The following is a 20469-nucleotide window of genomic DNA, read 5'->3' as shown; positions in this document are numbered from 1 at the left end:
TCCTAGGGCGTGGCAAACCTCTCTAATATACAGTTTTGTGTACTTGGGGGAATATTTCTTTGGGATAAGTTCCCTGGGGTGGAATTGTGGTCAAGAAGGGACATTTCATTTTTTTCTTTATTTTTTTTTTTAAAGTTAGCTCTGTGACCGCCTTGGGGCTTGAACTCACGACCCCAAGACCAAGAGTCTCGTGTTCTACTGAATGAGCCAGCCTGGCGCCCCAAGAAGGGGCATTTCAACTGATGGATACGGCCAGATTTCTCAACAGCGGTATTGGAATGCCGTTTTCCCTCGGCGGGAGTGACGGCCCTCTCCCTCGGCACTTGGTCTCATTGGTCCTTTAAGTCTTGGCCAGCGAATCAGGGAAATACTTTGTGTTAAAAAGTTTAAGCATTTCTTCGTGTTTGCTGATTATTTCAGTTCTCCTGTGACTTGCCTGCTTATTTTCTTGGTCAGTTTCCCACCCAGTTATCCATACTTTGTTGCTTTCTTAGGACAGTAGCCTTGTGTTTGGTGCTGCAAGTATCTTTTTGTTTATCTTATTTACAGCTTAAAATTTCTGTGAATTCCTTCGGCTCTGGCAGCGTTGAAATGGCTGCATCTGAGTCGTTTCTCAAAAGATGTGTGAGTTTGGCGGCTTTTTCGCATTGGAGTCGCTAGAGGAATACAACAGATCTTTTGATTTCCTTCGGGATTATTAGTCTGGTTCCTTTTTCTGTCGATTCTGGAGTAAATGTTGAACCATTTATATTTTATTAGAAAATCCGTCATTTCTTTCATTATTTCTTATTAAGTGTATTCAACCAGAGTTTGGAAAAACATTGTAGTATTTTAGTTTTCATTCTTCTAATTCCCCCAAATCCTGCCTTTTAAAAAAATGTTTAAATTAGGCTGGCTAGTCTTTTAACTCCTTCACTGGGGCTTTGAAAGGGATAGTTAGTGATTTTATTTATCAGTTTTACTGGTTTTTTTTTTTTCTTATTTATTGCCACTTTTTAAAACGCAGATTTAAGAGGTTTCTTTGTTACTTTTTGAATTGAGTGTTTCATTTATATGTTTTCTTTATTTTTAATTGCTGGAGCTAACCTTTCAGTTCTCTTTGTGTCCTGTAGATTTTGACAGATCAGTTTCGGGAGAGGTCTTGGGTTTGAGTTCTGATTGCGCCTGCCACGGGTGTTGCTACGGAGAATTTAACATTTTCCAAGTGGCTGAACTTCTGTGAGTTTTGGTTTTGTTCTTTCTTGTTAGCATTTGCTGTCGTGGTACCGAGTCATCGTGGCGCTCATGGGCTCAGAGCTCCTTCTAGCCCTCTGTTATTTTTCCTTTTTGGTCCAGGTTTTGGAACGTTTCATCATCTCTCCCGCCTCTGTTTTCTCCTGTGGGTCTTCCTGTCCACTCGCTGGGATGGGTGTTCTAGAAGTTTTGTTCTGTGTGGTTGGACGTACAGCTTTAAGGACCACTGTTTTCTTTGTGATTTTTTTTTTTTTTTACCCTTAATAAATATGACTGTTGTGCCATGTGGTGCTTTGTAAACTGTGAGTTAAACTTTTGATGGTCCTTTCCTTCTCCCCGTTGCTCTTGTTTGCATTTTCCTGGTATAGTTTGTCTCTGTGCCCGATTTCATGCGTCCCTTAGCTTTGGGGTCTCTTGTAGGGAGCGCACAGCTAGACTTCTATTTTCCCGCATCCTGGAGTCTTCCTGGGTAAATTTGTTCCATTTGTAATTCTGCTGAAACAGATGTCCTCTTTCCTAATTAAAAATAAGTTTTACCTTCTTTACACTTTCTTCCTTTTTCTCTTTATTTTCTGTTTATTGATCTACGGATTATGCTTTAATTCTTGAAGTTGGAAGGTAGCCTGCGGAAAGTCCAGTGTTTTTAGTTATGCTGGTGGTTATATTTATAGCTTTTGCTTAACCCCGTGTTTCTCAATTTATCGGGTTCAGTAACCATATAATTTGACTTCCTCTTTGGAGATGATGAAGAAATAAGTTCTATTACCTTCCTGCTCTTTCTCCATCTCCTCCCCTCTCCCCGTGGCTCTCTTGCAATTCCTTTTTGGGATGTTGTTGTAGTCTAGCGTACATTTATGATTTTTACGTTATATTTTACTGCAGGAAACACAAGCTTTGCATGTTTATTTTCTTTGTAGATTGCGGGTGATTATATTTATACTTCCGTGCTTTCTGGGTGTAGTGATACTTGTCATACTTCTTTCATTCTTGTTTCTTCTGAGTTCTTTGAGTCATCTTTTACGTGGCCCAGTTGCCTTTCCAAGGAGATGGTAAAGGACCTGCCGGTGAGGGTGCCCCATCCCCGCGCAGGGAAGGGCGCTGGACAGGAACCACGCCTGGGAGAGGTTTGGTATTGCTGGAGCCCTGAGGTGTGCGTGTGTGTAAGCATGGGTGCGCGTGCGTGCATGCGTGTGCGTGCATGTGTGATGGGCGGCAGGTAGCCGTTTCAGAGGTCACTGTGGGCAGCTAGTCATGACTCTGGATCATCTGGACGACTTTGGGCTCAGTGCAAATGGCAGTGGATGCTAGAGGCTCTGTCCCTGGTGGGCGGGATGTGTTCTGCATGACCCCTTGGTGGCCTGCTGCAGGGGGTTCCCCAGTGCGGAGACTGGAGGAGGGGCGTGTTCAGGACCGATCCAAGGAGGCTGGTGCTTGGGGTAGTCCAGAGGCTGAGAGGTGGGGGGAAGAGGGGCTGCAAACGAGTGGTTCCCTTTGGAAGGTGAGGTTCTGGGGAGCTGGCCATGTGCCAGATACTGTGAGGCTGGGGGAGGCCCGGGTGGACCCCAGATCCCCATGTGCATCTGTAGGGATAGTGATCCCCTCACCAGGTAGGTGGCCCTGTTGAAGCAGGCCACAGGCTGAGATGTAGGCTCTGTAGGTATGGCGAGTGTGGGGCTGGGAGACGCGGCCCTGGCATTCTGGGTTGGCCCTGGCGGAGGCTGCGCCTGGACGGGGATTACGGTCTAGCCTCCAACACCTGGCAGGGGTGCCGGCTGCTGGACCAGGACTCGGGGAAGCCCTGGTGGACTTGGGGCTCTGCTTTGAACATCTGTCCAATGATAGAAGTGAGGCCATGGAGCTGTTCCAGGAAGAGGCCTGGCGTGCGCCCCCATGGAACAGGCTGTCCAGCCAGGGAAGCCCTTGCAGGCTTCTTGTTGCCAGGCACTCATGTCCCTGCGGGAACAGTACGGGCCACGGATTCAGAGGACACATCCGAGGCCATATGTCCAGTCCCAGGCCGTGGGAGTAAGGGCCAGGGAGAGCTCCCGCCAGCCGTGATGGGAGAGATGCAGCTCAGCTCGTCGCGGCCTGGGCTGGCGCCTGGGGGCTCCTTCCTTCCCAGTCCGGAGGGTTGAGGATTTGGTGAATGTGATAGTGTCTGGACTGACAATATGTCCTGTGTTCTGCTAACTTTTTCTTTAATGAGAGTTTTTAATAGTGTTCTTTTTCCTCTTTCTTATTTCTTCTGGTCAATAGATTGATTAGGAATTATGTAAATCGTTATCTTTGTCATGGGTGGGATACAGCTCTGGAAAGGTGTCTTTTCATTCACTAGCTTCCAGAGATACTTGTAAAGAAGGTCACCGCTTGGAAAAGTAAGGGAAATCGAGGGAACTTCTTGAGCTTTGGGGAAACACTTTCCGGGCAGAATCAGCCTGGTAGTACGCAGGACTGATCGGAAATCATCGGTAGGACGTTCTTCATGTGAACTCGGTCAAAACGGGAGCCCTTCTGGCCATGGTTGCCTGTGAAATATTTGTAGCAGAAAATGAAATGGATTACAATCAGCTGGAAAGCACAGGATAGGATCCGCGTGGAATTTCCCGCAGGAAGGAGCGGGACGTTCGGAAGCTGCTTTAGAACAGGGCTCCTCGGGTCCAGAGGCTGTGGAGCTGCTTAGACGCTGTGTCTCAACTAACTCGGACTTGGAATTTCTCAAGCGGTGACAGCGGGTGTGGTCTGGGAACATGCGTTGTCATGGGGTGGAGACGTGCCATCTCCAGAGCTCTCCTTTATGTTGTGTATGCGCGCGACCTACAACTGTGCGGTGAGACTCCCAGCCTGTTCTAGAGCTCAGCTGCAAGTTGCGAAACAAGAAAAAAGCCATGGGTTTCTGTGAGCTTGCTGGCGCGGAGAGCCGGCTGAGCATGTGGAGGGTGACGCGGTGCTCCCCACACAGCCCGTTCCACGTCTGGCGCACGAGAATTGACCTCGTGTAGGGAAAAATCTCTCTTCAGGATTCTGGTGATGACCTCAGATGTCTACAGAGCTAATCATTCGGGATAATGCTGTTTCAAGATTAATATAGTTACGTATGCGTAACCGTAGATTAGATGCCTGTAAATAGTACTTCTGTTCTGTGTTGTGGTTTTTTTCTGGGAATAGAATATGAAGGCATTGTAACTGACTTCAGGCTTTTATGATCTCTGTCTTTTTATTTTGAATTTTTGATTGTGGCCAAGCAGATACAATGTAAAAATTGGCATTTGAGTGATGATTGAGTGGACACTTAGTGCCTACATTGTTTTTTTTATAATTAATGAATATCAGTTGAGAGAAACCTAAGTTGACCACGTCTGGTTTTCTGAGGACAGCGTGACTTAACCTGTCAGACTCCAGAGCTTTCAAGTGGAAGAGGATAAAAATAGGCCGTGAAGTCTCTGTGTCATCCCAACATTAAATTTTGTTTTTAAAAATATTACGGTTTCTGGTCAGAGGACTCCCGTCACCACCATTCCTTTTATCTGAAGAGTGAGTGTCCTCCCTTGGCCCAACCTGGTAATTTTAATTTCTTGTTACGCTGCAAGAACGCACTTTTACCCTAAATGCAGTCGTGGAAACTATTACTAGGTTTTTGGTTATTTCAGAGTAGAAGGGAAAATATGTAACCAAAAGTCATGAGTACTCTCTTGTAACTGTCCACCGGGTACAATACACACATTCATAGAACTTTCCTGAAACTTATTTTTAAAGAACACTCTAAATAGAAAGATGGAAGGAGTGTCGCGTTCTCCGTCCTACGAAAAGCAGGACGGCAGATCCGTAATAATAGTAATTGTGGGTGGAACTCTGGGTGAGTGACTTAACTGCTCCGCGCGGTTTCCTGATTGTACGTTTTGCAGGGAGAAGGCGGAGACTGTCTTCCAGGCAGCCTGGAAGCACGGCACAGCCGACTTGGACCACGTCCGGGATTTACATTCGGGCATCTAGGGCTGAACCTGTGGGAGCACTTGGAGCTTGTTAGCAAGAACCCCAAGTTCAAGAGGGAGCGTCAGTGCCTTGGTGCGTGTTGTGGGAAGTGGGAGGCGATGTTCTCCCTCTGTGCCTCCGGTCGGCCTTTCCCTGTGGCTGCAGGGCCCCCGCGGCCGGGAGACACCGGGATGCGTGATGGGGGTGGGGGGGACCCGATCCGTTCAGCTGCTCATTGAGGACCAGCCCGGAGAACTGGCCGGGGCGGGGGGTCCACGCGTTCCTTCTTCCCCTCAAGTGAGGGTCTCACTGCAGCGGGAGCTCCCAGGACGGTGTTTCTTGCTCAGGGGCCGCGGGCCGGCCCCACGTCCCAGACGCTGAAGGCCACTGCCAGTCTCTATCTTGGCATCTCTTACCTCAGACACACTTGATTCTGTGACAGTGGGAAGCAGAGCTTCCCCGTTTCTGGACCTTTCTGCTTTCGGGCCGCCAGAGCGTTCTCCAGCCGGTCTCGTGGCTGCAGCATCCCAGTGGTCCGAGGACGTGGTGGCTGCCCTGTGTGGGACGCGGGTGTGTCCGCATGGCCCCCAGCTGTCTGCGTCGGGCCGGCTGCTGCTGCGGCCTCCGGGAGGAGTTTGGGGTGCGCCGCCTGCCTGTCCTCTTGGGACGGCCATTCGGCCCCGCGGGGCGAGTTCGAGATCCGCCCCTGCTGGCCGCCTGTCCTCCCTGAGGCCACCTTGGGAGGCCGGGAGGCATGTGGCTCCTTCCTGCGTGGAAGTGCATTTATCTGGTACAGAAGAATCAGGAATTGAATGTACTTACAGTTTCAGCGCGTCCGCAAACGCAGGAAGTTGCCAAACTTCTGCTTCAAAACCGAGGCTGCCCGGGCACGGTGCAGAAGGGCTTTGGGGCCCAGACTCTAAATTGATGCGACGAGCTGTGTCTTTCTCCAGGTCACGGTGAGCGGAGCTCGAGACTTGGGCCAGCACCCTGGGCTCCAGTTCCCGGCCTGTGTGTTCTGAGCCGTGGGGTCACCTGCGGCCGCCGGGGAAGACCCGGCCGTTCATGCCCCTGCGGTGCTGACCGTCTCGGTGGGGCCAGGGAGGCAGTCACCTGACTGGGCCGCGGCCTCTCTGTTTTTGCCACCTTGCTGGTGCTCTGCGGCGGGAGGAGTGGGGTCAGCTGTCCTGAGGTTCGTCCCGGCCCCGAGCGTCGAGGAGATGGTCATCCGCAGACCTGGAGCTGCCGCTGGCTGACCGCACGTCCTGGGCCCGGCTCCAGGCCTCTGCCCAACCCCCCGCTGTCAGGTGTCTCATGGGCCCTGAACTCAGCCTCTGTCCATAAAACGCTTCCCTTGGAAGGGCCTGAGGTCCACGGCCCCTGCCTCACGTCTCCCTGTCCCTGTCTTTGCTCTGGGGCTCTCGGGACAGTTCTTTGTCAACTCCTCATGCCTGGGCTTTGGGGGCTTCCCGTGTCGTTTTGAGTCTGATGGAAGGTGCTCTCAGCAGTGACGGCCTTCCTCCTGGCTAGACCGCCTGTCCCCTGGCCTGTGTCCCTGACCGTGCATGACTTCCGTCCTCCCGGTGTGCTTGGAGGGCGTGCTGGACGTCCCTGCGAGGACATCGTCACCAGCCCCACCCCCCGACGTGGAGTCCCCTCTGCCTTCCCCGTGCTCTGCCTCTAGACTGGCCCCTCCCTGTCCCTGGATGTCCTGGAGCCCATCTCCAAATGGATTGTCCTCTGCCTTTCCCTGGAACCCGTCGTGGGTGCGTGTGATCCCGTGTGGTCCTCTGCGTGCGCTGGTGCGTGGCTGCGATTGGCGTCCTGAACCGTGTTCATGTCTGGTGTCCGCCCTCCCACGCTGGAACAGATCCCGGGCAGAAGAGAGGGGCCTCCACAGCGGACGCGGTCACGTGCGGCAGCCGGGCTGCACGACGGGCGATGTCCATGAGAGCAGGTCACCCGCACCCCGAGGGGATGAAGGGCCTGTGCTAACGTGTGCTTCTATGGCCTCCCGAAGTGACGCAGCAGCGTCCGGGCGGGGGGGGGGGGTGGCTGCGACCTCTCCTTGCCCTTGGGACTGAGCCCGCGCGTCCGCAGGGCCCTGATAGCTCAGCGAGGACTGAAGGATCGACGTCCTCAGGAAGACGGGTTTCAGGAGCTGGAGTTAATATTTGCTCCCACGGGACCTTGGGAGTTTCCGGCAGGGCTTGGTCAGCGGGGCTGTGGAGAGCGAGAAGGGGAGTCGGTCCCCTGGGGAGATGGGCTGGGTCACAGGGCCTGGGGCCCCCGAGTTCCTGCCTGTGCCCTTCTCAGGTGGGATTTGGGTGGTGCGGCGAGCAGAGGAGAGCGTGGACCGAGGCAGGGGGCTTTTCTTCTTCCTCCTTGAGGACCCTGTGTTTCTGGCACGGCTCGTCGTCCACGGGCCTGTGCCTGCCGCCGGGTTTCCCCACTCTGCTCCATCCCCTCTGCAGGGTGGCGTCCGAAGCACCCACATGTGGTGCGCCGCTCTGCGTCCTCCATGCCCAGACTCCCCATCATTGGTCAGAGGGGCCGAGCCCTAAACCGCACTGCCCGACCACCAGTGTGCTGTGTGACATTCAGCAGTGCACCTGCCCTCTCTGTGCCCGTTTCCCTGTTAGGAGGGGAGGGTGGGTGTGGCTGCTGCACTGTACTGGGACAGTACCTGGCGCGCGGGGGGCACCTTCCCTGTGTGTCTGAGCCACAGCCGCCTGGAGGGGTGCCAGGGACTGCAGGGAGATTTTGGAGGGAGGCCACCAGGGCCCGCGTGTCCCTAGATCAGGGGCATGTCCATCTCTTTGTCCGGACGGCTCCACGGCATCACGTACCTCTGTTTGGGGACTGCTCTCTGCCCATCATATGCTGGCCTTCTCTCCGTAATTTTGTTTTATTTACTTGTTCTTTTCTTTTTTAGAGATATTTATTTATTCATTTATTTTTGAGAGAAGGCGAGCACAAGTTGGGGGCAAAGGGAGAGGGAGAAGCTCCCTGCTGAGCAGAGAGCCGGATGCGGGGCTCGATACCAGGACCCTGAGATCATGACCTGAGCTGGAGGCAGAGGCTTAACCCACTGAGCCACCCAGGCATCCTCGCTGACTTATTCTTAACAGGCAAACACTGTGTTATTTAAAGAAGGCGAAGAGCTCTTATAGAAGCAGATTCCGGACGTTGTATTATTTGGGTGATGCAGGGCCGTGTCCTTTCACTGTAGTTTCGCCGTAAGTCTGGGTGGACGGCGTTCCCACAGCCCCTCGGCGCAGTGTCCCCTGTGCGAGCTGAGCGTTTGTTCAATCTGGAAGGTGGACGTGTGTGCGGCAGCGTCTCTGCACCCCGGGCCTTGCCTCTGTCCCTCCACATTTCCTGCTGTCCCAGGACCCAGGCCCCCTCTGGCTGGGCGGACCCCACAGACGTCCCCCTTGTTGTCCTTGCCCTGGATGCGTGGCGGAGGCTTGGTCAGGTGGGCTGTGGTGCGTGTGTCTGCGGGAGGAAGACACGGACGTGAGCGGCTCTGCTTGCCGGGTCCACCCTGCAGTTCTTGGGCAACTGACTCGTGCATGTTGGTCATTCCAGGTCCGCTTCCTTCGTCTCTCATGGCTTTAGTGCGTCCTGATGAGGAGGTGGAGGGCGGCTCTCCCCAAGGCACCGCCCTTGGGGTTCCGTCTCCTCCTCCTGCATATCACGGTTTGTTCTGGAACTTTTCTCCTGTGGGCCGTCGGAAAGGGGCCCCGTCAGAGCGTTTCTCCGACGGACACGGGGTCCTCGGCCCACAGGGGATGGTACATGGGGTTTTTCAAAGGCTTCTTTCTCCTGTGATTTTCCTGGACTGAGGAACTTGTGCCAAAGAATAAAATCTTTTCTGTTTCTTCTTCCTCCTGCTGCCCGAGGTGTCCAGAGGCAGGAAAAGGCCTCTCAGCGCCATCACTCTGAAATGTCGGTTTCAGGCAAGGAAAACTAAGTCAGAAAAAAGCTAGTGCTTCACCGAACAGACCCTAGCACGGGAGGCCCGCCGTCGGCAGCGGTTTGCACGAGGTTGCCCAGGCTGTGCATGGGGCTGTGGCGTCTGCCGGGAGCCCGGCGCCTGAAGAGCTCTGTGCGGGGTCACCTGGGGCCCTGCTGCCCGTCCACCCCGGCCCCGCCCCAGCGTCCTGAGGGCTCCGTGATGCAGCTCGGGCCTTAAACCACACATCGCTAACAAGTTTTTTTAAAAATGGGAAAGAGAAAGGGAAATCTGAACGTTTCTGCAAATGAGGTGACCGGGCGTGTGGTGCAGAAGACGCCTTGCGTGCCCCGCCCCCGGCCCGGTCCCTGCTGGGGCTCTGCGCTCCTGGTCCCAGTGACCTGGCACCTCCCAGCCTTCTCTGGAGCCCCCAGCCACCAGCGAGAGACACGGCCAGGGGCTGCGTGAACGTGCCGTAACGCCGTCAGGAGCTCTGGGTCCCGAGCCTGGACGTGAAGACCTGTCGTGTGACCCCGTGGAGAAAGCCAGCCTGAGCGCCGACTCGGCGGAGGGGGGGGTCCCTGCCATGTCTTCCCGTTCCTAGAAACAGGCGTGTTGCTCGGGTGGAGAGGGTATACGGATGCCTTTCCGCTTGGATGAGAACAGCCGCACCCCTGCCGAGCACTCGAGAACCGAGGAAGCGGAGACATAGATGACGGGCTTCCAGCGCTGGGCACGGTGCTCCCGGGACTGGTCAGCCTGCGGGTCCCAGTCAGCCCTGACCCAAGGGTCTGCTTCGTGAGTTTGGGCAGACGTGGAAGTCCTGCCCCTCAGATCCGTGGTCCAGGCAGAAGGCAGAGCCGCCCGCAGGGCTCGGCGCTCCGTGGCCAGCAGCACGAGCCGTGCACAGACAGAGCGCCGGCAGGACAGCCCCGCGGCTGGTCTTCGGCGATGCGGCCGGCCCGGCCGGGTGCCCGGGGCCGCGGTTAGACGGCCGCTGCGAGGGGCGGAGAAGCCTCCTGTCCGCGCACTGGCATCCACCGCGAGCTGCCCTGGGGTGCTGTTGTGTCTCCTGAGAACATTTGTGTCTGTGCATTTGCAGCAGGTAATTTTTTTCTTAAAAGCAATAGCAAACTTTTTAAAAAGTTCACTTGAAAAAAAAACCAGTGAAAAACCAACAGTAAGTAAACTGGGGAAGAATAAAAAGTAACATCTCAAAGGGAAACCTGTCATCTGTTGAAACTGGGGCTTGGGGGGAGTTCGGGCTCTGGGAGGGGCTGCGGGGGTTCGAGCGCCTTTCCTGGGGGGCTGTGGCGAACGGGGTGTGACGGGCGGGTCTGCTTGCTTCTCTGACCCTGTCTCAGGGAAGCCAGGTTCAGGTCGACGAGGACACCTTCCTGTTCAGTGCTCGGGACTTGTGTTTTGCAGACCTGGGGTCGAAAGTGCTAAAGAAAACAAGAGTTTCCCTCTGACCTCGGCGTTGGGTCGGTCGCTAGTCCTGCACAGCAGGGAGACGGTAACAGGTGTTTGACGGCAAATGGGAAAGTAAGTGAACAAGAGCCCCTGCTGGTCAGGAGGCGGGAGTCAGGCCAAGGCGGAGCGCGACCTCGTGGGAATTTTCCCGGGGCCTGGGCTGCTCGGGGCTTGTGGGGAGGACACTTGAGCGTTGTGCCGTCTGGGGCCGTGGTGCTCGGAGGACGCCGCGTGTCGGGAGCGGGATGATTCTGCTGCCCACGTCTGCGCCACGTCCGCTGCAGGCGGTTGGGGCTGCGTGCTGGGCGCGGCGGGGCTGCGGGGTCCCTTCCGGGAGGCAGCGCCGTGGGCAGCGAGGCGCTGTGGGCATCCGTGGCCTCTGCACTCGGGACGTTCCTTTCCTCCACCCCTCGCGGAGGAAGTGGCCGTCAGTGTCCGGGGGGGGGGGGTGTTTTCTTTTCCCTGGGCGCGTCTGCCACGAGCCGTCCCCGTCCTTGTCTGCCTGCCGTGTGTGGGACGTGCGTGGACTTGGGCCTCCGCGGTGTCTGTGTCTTACCTACGGGGACATTCTGGAAGCTGGAGAGTGTCGGGCTTGCCTTCCTTATAAGGAGATGTATTGGTGCACAAACTCTTCTTTCCTTTTCTCCGGTGACGGTGTGGATCGGCATTTGGTTCACGTTGTGAAATAGTTTGACTTAAAACGGCTGGAAGGTGCCTCCAGGTTTGGAAAACTGAAGCCCGTGAGGTCCACCCCATGGGGCCCCCAGGCCCACCACGGAAACCCCAAAAGCTCTTCTGGGGTTAAAAACACTTTAAAAATCACTTTAAAAGCACAAAGAAAAAGAGGAAATTTGATTTTAAGGTATTTTGATGCCACAGAGGATGGAAAAAGAGCTCTGTAGGTTTTTATCTCTGGATTTGGGGAAACCCTTTGGCTGGAGCGTCGGAGGAGGGACGTTCCTCAGCGCCTCTACCCAGCGGGGTGAGGCCAGGCCCTCCCTGTGCAGGCGCCAGGGCCCAGGTGAGCCGGAGACTTGCCCCGGTGTGAGCAGCACGTGGGGCCACCCGGCCTGAGGTGGGCGCTTGGTGGACGGCTGCGACGGCGTGAGTGACCGGACCTCGGATCTGGACCTCGGGACTCCCACAGCGGGGTTCCTCGTGATCACTGACACGACCTCTGAATCTTGGAATTGGGGCCACACGGGGAAGGGACCCTCCCCTCACTGAGTGCCCACCGGAGACCAGCACAGGCCGGAGGACTGAATGTACATTTTCTTACTCTGCGTTTGGAATGCAGGAAGGGGAAGCGTTCCCTGAATACATTTCTGACAACTATAGAAATTGCACGTGGCAAGCGACTCCCCCTAAATCTCCTTCCCTGGCCGCAAGAACATGGGCTGATCCAGGGCCCCTCAAACAGTGTGGTCCTCGTGAGCCCTTAGCCGCCTTGGTGGTGAGGAGGCTGCAGGTGGTCTCGTTGGCTCACCCCCGCGGATGTCCTGCTAGGGGTTTGCTGGGGCGCGGAGGCTGGGATGCGAAGGCAGACCCCTGAGGACGCTGTCAGGGTTTGCCTCTTGCATAGAGAGATGGGGCCTGCTGGTGGTGGGGACCATTGTCCCGCTGGGAAAGTCGCGTCTCCCTGGCTCTGTGCTTGCGGTGAACCGTCACTGATGGCTCTAAAAATCAGTTCCTGTCCCTTCCAGAAAAATAGAGACAGGGAACCAGCCTCGGTGCAGGTGTCTGGTTCCGCTTGCTGTCCTGCTGTGCATGAAGCCCCGGCCCAGCCCGAGTGTCCGGGTGACCCCCGCACGGGCCGTGGCCGCCTCTGCCTCCAGAGGGTCCTCGGGGCTGGGGTCTCCGCGGGGAGCCCCTCTGTGAGAAGAGGCTCCTTGGGGCGCTGGCCTGTGCAGGCCGAGGCTCTGTGCCTGGAAGCTGGAGTGTGTCGCCCGTCTGTGCGCTGGCGAGAAAACCATGAACTTCTAGAAGAACGTGACTCAGGGGCTCTTCCTGCCAGTTTTTCCTCCTGAGGGGGCTTTTCTGGAAGAGCTCGGTCACGGCAGGGCTGGGACTGCAAGCGGAGCTTGGCTGAACGTGTGACTGTCACGTGCCCACGGGAGGCCGCCGTGTGCGCCAGGCCCAGGCTAGTGCGTGAGGAGCTTACCGCCCCGGAAGGACCGTGGTATTTTCCATGTGTTTCCTCGTGGAGCTGTGTTTTCAGAGTGTGATACGAGTGGGAATTACCCTGTTGGATGGCAAGACTCGATCCACAGGGCCTCTGCTCTAGGCCCCGAGTCAAAGCCTGTGTGTGCGTCTCCGGAAAGCAACGCTTGGCTCTTGGTCCTAGTTCGGAAAGGTCTCCCTTAGGAGATTTTAGAACTGGCTGGAGGAAGCTGTCATTACCTGAGAAGGCCGGTCCTGGTGTGCTTATCTGAAATGCAGGCAGGTTCAGGTTAAGGAGAAAAAGGCGAAGATCGCTGACCTGTCTCCTTTCTGAGGACTTTCCGGGCAGGAGGTTAACAGGCGAGGAACTCAGGCCGATCTCTGTTCTCTGCCACACGCACGTGGTGGGACGCGGGCTTCGACGGAAGCATCATTTTGTTTGCCGTGTGTGTGGTCTTCCTGGCAGGGCCTCTCCCTGCTTCCGTGAGCCCCGCTGGCGTCATTTAGTGCCATGATGGAGCTGAAGCCCCGGGCTGCTGTTTTCCCTTCCTGTGGCTGGTGCTGCTGCAGTCGGCAGCCAGCGCCACGGGCACGACCCGCCCAGCCTCCCCGCGCTCTGTGGCCGGGCACCTTCCGGGCTACAGACCGATTTTGGAAAAAATGTAAAAAACAAAGCTCAGTGTAAATATAAGGAAATCAAAAGTAGTTTGAAGCGTATGTGTCTGTGACTGGCTCCGTCTGACTTCAAGCATAGAGCGGAGAAGCCCGCATTCGTACTGAGGGTTGGAGTCGCAAACCCCACACGGGGATCCGTGATGGTGCCTTTTCGTTGCAGCGCACGGACAGACATGCCGGTTAGGGTTTGGTCGCGTGTCCGGCGAGAATGTGCTGTGTGCACTTTCCGGGGCCGTGGGCCATCCCCTGAAATTATGGCGTCTGCTGACTACGTGGTGAGTGCCTAGAAGCTTCAGGTCGGTTCCCCCCTGCTGGGGGCGGTGCTGTCCCCGGAGGCGCCAGGTGATGGGACTCCGCACTGGGGAGCTTGTTTGATTTCGTGCGTGACCAGAATGTTCTTAGTTATCTCCGGTCCAGAGAGGCGTGCTTTGGGGGGCTTTAGTCGAGGAAGGGGCTCGGCTGTGCTCACTCCTTGGCCTGCGTTTCTCCGGCGGTCATCCAGGTTCCCCCCAAGGGGTGCGGGTGCGTACCCCCTGGGTTCAGAAAGGCAGAGAGGGCTGTGCGTGCACAGCGTCAGCTGCCCAGGGAGTCTGGTATGCAGCGGACCTGCAGTGAGCATCTGCTGTTTCCCGTGAGGGGAGAGGAGAGCCCGCTGTCCTTTCCTGCGGGGACAGAGCGTGGGCTTTTCCCAGTACGTGCGTGTCACAGCATCGCAGATGGACGGCCCTGCCCTTCCTCCTCCAGCAGGGGACGGTGGGCGCAGGCAGGACGTGGCCCTTCTGGGGTCAGGGAGATGCGGAGGTAAAGGGGGCCTCTGGCCATTAATAGTGACCGTCCATGACGGGACAGGAGCTCCTTCCAGTAGCTGAGTTGGAAACATACTTCAGACCAGTTGTGTTTTGTTTTTGCAGAACTTGATTGGTTGGGCGGGTCCCGCCGTTTTCTCTCTCCCACGGAGGTCTGTGCTCACGAGAGACCTGGCTTGTGCACTGTCATCCAGCGTCTCGGTGACAGACTCCTGTTACCGTGGGTGTCACGTGGGTGTTGGACAGTATGGTTACGAGTCACCGTTCCTTTCACCGAAGAGGCATTTCTAGAGTTTGTCTCTGTAAACTTGGACTCCCGAGTGATGTTTGGGAGCCAGTGGCCCCAGCGTGGATGTCACAGTCCCCAGAACACAAGAGCAGCCCCCCAGGCCCTCGGCGCCCTCGCTCCACCTGTTCCCAGCTGTGCCCTGGGCTCCCACCTGGGCCCACGCGGCCCTTTGGAACCTTGGTCTGTCGCCTGGCAGTGCCGGCCAACCGCTCGCGGGCCTTGTGCTGAACGCATGGAGGAGGCCTCGAGAGCTTTCTGCGTTGCCGTGTGCGGGGTGGTGGGGGGACAGTGCTGATGGAATTAACACACGTCCGATCGCACCAGCCCGCTGCCAGTGTAACTCTGGGTTTCGCTGTGGCTTTGCAGGAACCCGCCATGAGGCTTGGAGGTGCGCCCCGACTCTGCGTCTGGGTCGTCTTGTTCTTGGACACCGTTTGCAGCAACCGGTGTGACTGCTGTGTCTCTGGGTGCCACCGGCTGCGTGTGCTCCTTCAACAGACAGGAGGACTCTTCCGCATGTGCAGCCCCTGATCCCCTCACCGGGCCTGGGGCATGGGCGCGGGGCCTGTGAGCTCGGAAACCCCCAAACCTGCTGTGCTGTATTTTGTGGTCACTTTCCCCTAAAGCTGTTGCCGGGTGAGACGTTTTGGCTCAGAAAACGTCCCGTCCTCGTTGCTGCGAGATCTCACGTGCGATCGCTTCACATGCAGCGTTTCCATCACTTTCGCAGCCGGATACCACAAGAACACTCTTCCGGGGAGTGAGAGTGGAATTTTGCGTGTTTATCCTTTTTTGTTCTTTGCAAGAAAGGTAGACGTGGTCTTTTATCTGCAGAAGTTAGGGCTTGCAGGGATGTGTCGTTAAGTGTGGTTGAGAATGTATTTTTAGACAAGCAATGCGGGATAAATCCTGGGGCGATGTGACATCATGTTCTTGTCAAGAATTGCTCTTTGTAAACATTCTCTGATAGATCGCTCTCCCTGCGAGGCTGCAGCACCCAGCTGGTCTCAGAGGTGCTGTGTGTGCGAGTGACAGACGAGGTCACGTTGCAGCAGTTACTGGCGGTAATGGGTCTGGAGCATTTAAACTGGTCATCCTGTATGTGCTTCAGATACGGAAGCATTTGGGGGGAAGATCTGTACTTTTCTGGTTTTGATCCTCTCAAAGTATTGATTGGTGTTTGAACAGGGGCCAAGAAAGTCTTCAATGATTTCTTGCGTGATACGCTTTTCAGCTGTCCTGCCAAAATAAACTCCATTCAGAGTATCTTTACAGAAAATGTTTTGTGTGCAGTTACTTAGAATTCAGTCAAATTGATCACCGAAGTGTTTGTTTTTCCTGTGTGCTCTTAATGAAGGGATTTTTGGGGGGCTGACTTCTGTGCTCAACGGTCCTACCTCGGAAGGTAATGTTTCACAGAATGTTTCATGGCTTGCCGCACAGAAATCATTTCTGTGTTCTTGGGCACAGTTCTTTATTTGACGGCGAGGACTTCCAGGCTGTTCATGAAAAGCACAGAGGAAAGTGATAATGTCAGACCTAGGTATTTATGGCCGTCTGTGTTCTTACATGGGGAGAAAAATGTTGGTTTTAGGTAAAAGTCTGAAAAAGAGGTCACTGTTAGTGGTTTGGGGGGCAAATACTGTCCTTTGTTCTTGGTTTACTTGGAGCAAAAGAGCTTATTTGTAGAAACGAATTTCTGTGGAAATATGTTTTACGATCAATTAATACAAAGTTCAACAAGGTACGTCCAGTAGACCAGGGAGTGTGACACAGCGAGAAAATGTGAGTTTCTACACGGGGTTATTTGTTTTCACTGTTGACCATTTCTTTTAAAACACTGATATTAGGCACTGAATTGGTGATAATTTACACACTCTGGAGGTCAGGCTGGATAAAAACTTCCCAGCCACTTGTAAATGGGATTTTACCCTGCACTTTATCTAGAGCCTTCGGTCTCCCATGTCTGTTTTAAAACTAGAAATTTATGAGTCCTGACTTTCTTTGGGGTTCTCCGGGTTTTCAGTATTTCTGACTTATTCGAAACTTAGGCTTTCCTCCTCTTGATGCAGCGCGGGAAGACCGTCAGAGTGAAACTGGACGCCTTTGTGGTTCATGTAATGAAGCGAGTGATTTGCTCTCTCTTTGTAAAACGCTGGGCAGCCTCTGGGGGCTGCAGACGTCACCCGGCAGCCCGGCTGGGGGGACGTGGGCTCTTAATGGAAGCGTTGACTAGGTCATGAACTGTGCTGGCGGTTCCAGGGGCACTGGGTGGACCCCCAGGCCCCCGCTCTTTGTGGCCGACCGGGGGCCCCAGCAGGAAATCTGGCCGCAGAACATTCCAGAGCAGCCTTTGACTCCTGTTCACTTTTCTTCTTTCCCCTCTTCCCGTCGTCATCGTCTTCTTTTTTTTTTTTACCCAGTTTAGGGAAGTTCACTTTTTTAGGGACAGATAGATTGCTGACGTCACTTTGTAGTATAAGGCTTGGAAACGGTAAGTGGCCAGCAGGAGTGAGGCACTGATTTTGGAGAGCAAAGAAAGAGAAACTAGTGAAGGACGCTGCTTTCCTGTGGAGAGAACACACCCGGGCCGGCTTGTTTTCACGTGGAGGCTTCTGGGTGAACGTCTCCATGCCTACTTAGGATTTTTCTGGATCTGTTATTAGTGACCGGGGAGGGAAGATTCCCACGTCCTCCCTCATCTACTCCTGGTGGTTCCTGGCTGTGATCAGGGACGGGCCGGCACTTCTCTTCTGCTCTTCTCACCCGGAGGGTCAGGTTTCACTTCCCAGTCGTTCTGTTTTAGTCCAAGGACGTGCGGGCGGCTTGGATCCTGGTGTTAATTCGTATTTTCTCTTGGAAACGCATCGGCATACAGTGTTGCTGTTCTTCTGTTTTTGCCGTCTCTCTGGGGGTGAAATGGAGCCTGTCCCTTGTGGGGACCAGAAGCTCGGGCGCGTGTGTGGCAGAGCCTGGTCCGCAGCTTCCTCCGCGGCGCGGGCCCTCGGCTGTGGGTGGGGGCGTGACGGCAGCGGGGTCCGCGCCAGTCCTGCCCGGAGACCCTGCCGTTCGCGTAGTGAAACCGTATTAGGGACAGTTGGTTACCTTTGGGGTCCACGAATGTGGCGGCCCTCACTTGACGTTTTGGGCGTGGGGTGCTGAAGGATGTACGGGAAACCTTTGCTGGGGAAAGTACGATTTTGTCGCTGTTGCGTTGCTGTTTTTTCTCCCTCTTCGTGTTCTGAACAAAGCATTTTCGAGACTCCCCTTTAAAGCGGGTGCCTTTGCGCCGCGGTCCGAGCACAGTGTCCCCGCTTGGAAATAGGGCCTGCCTCGCCCGTGGGCAGTTGTGCGCGCCCCCCTGCCTGGGATAGCGCGTTTCTGTCCTTTCTCCCCGCAGTGCGGCGGTGGGGTGGGGTTTCTGGTGAATGCTGCCGATTCTGGTGGCCTTTTATTCATGTCTTCTTATTAGAGTGGAAGTGTGGTTTGCTCATAATGGATTATTGATTGGCCTGAGCGAGGCAGCCTCCAGGCCTTGTCAGCTTCGGTCCGTAACTGCCCAGCAGTGAAAGCATCAGTTCACGAGCGGCTCGGCGGCCGCGGACTATAAGCCTGGAATTGTTAATCTGGGGCAGATTGCTCTGTGCAGAGAGGAACTCCTCATTGTTGTTATGGAATTTCTCCCCATTTGCTAAAAGAACAGGCTTTTTGTCTGCACAGTAGATAAGCCTGTGCAGGATCTTAATGATGTATTTTAATTCAGGCCCATAATACTACAGTGTAACGAGCAAAGCCCATTTCATTGTCTGCAGGCGGACAGCCGGACAGTGGCAGCACCCACGGGCCCGTGGTCCTGGGCATGCCCTGTCGCGGGCAGGAGCAGCCCCCTCTGCTCTGGGGACAAGCCTTCGGAAGTGTCCCGCCAGGCCCCGCTGGAGACTCAGTGTTTTTGTTCTGTGACTTGCCGGTCGGAGCCCTACCCCTCCTGTAAATGCCCGAGCCTGCCGTCCGCGGAGAGGGGCTTTCTCCTACGGGACCCTCCCGGCCCGCCGGACTCCAGATTCCACAGACCTCCCGTTGCCAGAGCCGTACACACAGGCTGGGGGAGTCCCCGCGGCTCCCGCCTCCTCTCCGAAGCCCGGGCTCCCCAGGAGGTGGCCAGGGGACACAGGAGGAGGGACCCCAGCCACTGAGGAAAGCAGACCTACTTCTTGGTAGTATGAGATGGTTAATGAATGAGCCAGAACTGAAAAAGTACCCCAGGAGAGAGTTGTTTGACAAACAGCACAGGCTTCAGCTTCTGCTTCCCTAAAACCGAAAACTGGGCTTGGAGCAGGAAGTGCCCCCGCGGCCCCCGGGAACCTGGGAGGCCTCAGCTCCCCACTCAGGGTCTGTTGGAAGAAACTGGCAGACTTGTTTTGTTAGGCAAATTGTTCAAAATCGTAGAGGTTACTCCGGATTCCTGGTGCAGGAGAAGATGTCCATAGAGTGATCTTGGATCGTTTTGGGGAAATGAGCACGAAGTCAGTAGGCCTCTGCTCCGTGTTGATTTACTCCACAGAGCAGAAAACGGCCGGGTTTCCCGTAGCTGCAGAGATAGGCTGGCCGTTCAAGAATGCAGGACGTCTTACCTTTTCCCCTTGGCGACGCCCTATTTAACTGATTAGAAAATGATTGTTTCCAGTGTGGGAAAGAGACCTCAACTGCATGACCATGTTTTTTTTGCCTTAGGAAGCCGCGGGTGGGGTCCCCGTGAGTCCCAGGAGCTAGCTGGGGCGGGCTCCTCTGGCTGGAGAAGGCCGCTGCTGCCCGCAGGAAGGCTGTCACCAAGCTCTGAGTGGATTCTGGGGTTTTTCTGCAGTGAGCAGTCTTGAAAATACTGCTCTTCATGTGAACAGTTTATTATTCAGATGATTTTTCTTTTTTTTTTTTTGAATTTTGAAGATTGGAATTAACAAAAGATGATGTTCTTGAACCCGCATTCCTTGGAGCCTTGGGATCTTCCTCTAGGCCTGGGAGGGGGGAGGGGATGGGGAGGGGGAGGTGGGGGGGGAGGTGAGGGGCCCCCCAGGCCTCCCCAGAGCCCTGCTCTGAATTGTGCTCCTTCCTGGGACTGCAAGTGGGAGTTTTTTTTTTTTTTTTTTTGTTATTGTTTGTTTTGTAAAAAGTCTTCCAAAACCCATAAAAATTGGAAGAATGATAGACATACATACACTCACCATCTAGATTCAGCAACGAAGATTAAAAAATGTTGTGTTTTATTTATATTAACTTATTTTTATTCACTTCCTTTTGACTGAATCACATTCCAACATTCTATTTTTTTTAATGAGATGCAGTTGGTACGTAACATTCCGCCGGCATCAGGTGTGTGACCGTGTAATATGACGTCCGTATGCACTCTCCGTGACCGCCACCCAAAGACCAGTCACCGTCTGTCCGCGCACACTGACCCCCATTTCGCTCACCCTCTCCCCCTGGAGCAACCACTGATCTGTATCTATGACCTTGTTTTAATACTGCTGTTGTTGTTTTTTTTTCCCAGATTCCACAGATGAGTGGAATCGTACAGTATCTGTCTTCGTCTGTCTGACTGACTTCACTTAGCCTGACGCTGTCAGGGCCAGTCCGTGCCATCGCGCACGGCAAGATTCCGTTCTTCTTCGTGGCTGTGTAGTACTCCATCGTGTGTGTCTGTGTGTGTGTCTACACACCTCGTCCTCTTTACCCGTTCATCCTCTGGTGGACACTTCGGTTGCTTCCGTATCTTGATTACCGTCAGTAATGCTGCGTGAGCGTGGGGGGTGCGGGTCTCATTTGGAAATGTATTGTATAGTGTTTTTGTTTTCTTCAGGTAGACACCCAGAAGTGGAACCAGGGGGATCATATTGTGATTCTGTTCTTCG

The 20469-nt window shown here is 54.8% G+C and overlaps 1 protein-coding gene across 9 annotated transcripts in view; it reads left to right on the top strand.

Moving 5' to 3' along the window:
• ZNF516 (zinc finger protein 516) overlaps nucleotides 1–20469 on the top strand; it is a 114511-nt gene that overhangs the window by 18155 nt on the left and 75887 nt on the right. For 2 of the 9 annotated variants that reach the window (XM_046024254.1, XM_046024251.1), the window contains one exon: nucleotides 10589–10705. The exons of the other annotated variants lie outside the window; for them this stretch is intronic. The gene's annotated coding sequence lies outside the window, so the exon portion shown is untranslated. The remainder of the gene's footprint in view (nucleotides 1–10588; nucleotides 10706–20469) is intronic. 9 annotated transcript variants of the gene reach the window in all.

Source organism: Meles meles, chromosome 12 (assembly GCF_922984935.1).
Source record: "Meles meles chromosome 12, mMelMel3.1 paternal haplotype, whole genome shotgun sequence".
NCBI lineage: Eukaryota > Metazoa > Chordata > Mammalia > Carnivora > Mustelidae > Meles > Meles meles.
Note: the sequence above shows the minus strand (reverse complement) of the source record. Positions and strands in the feature narration are given on the sequence as shown.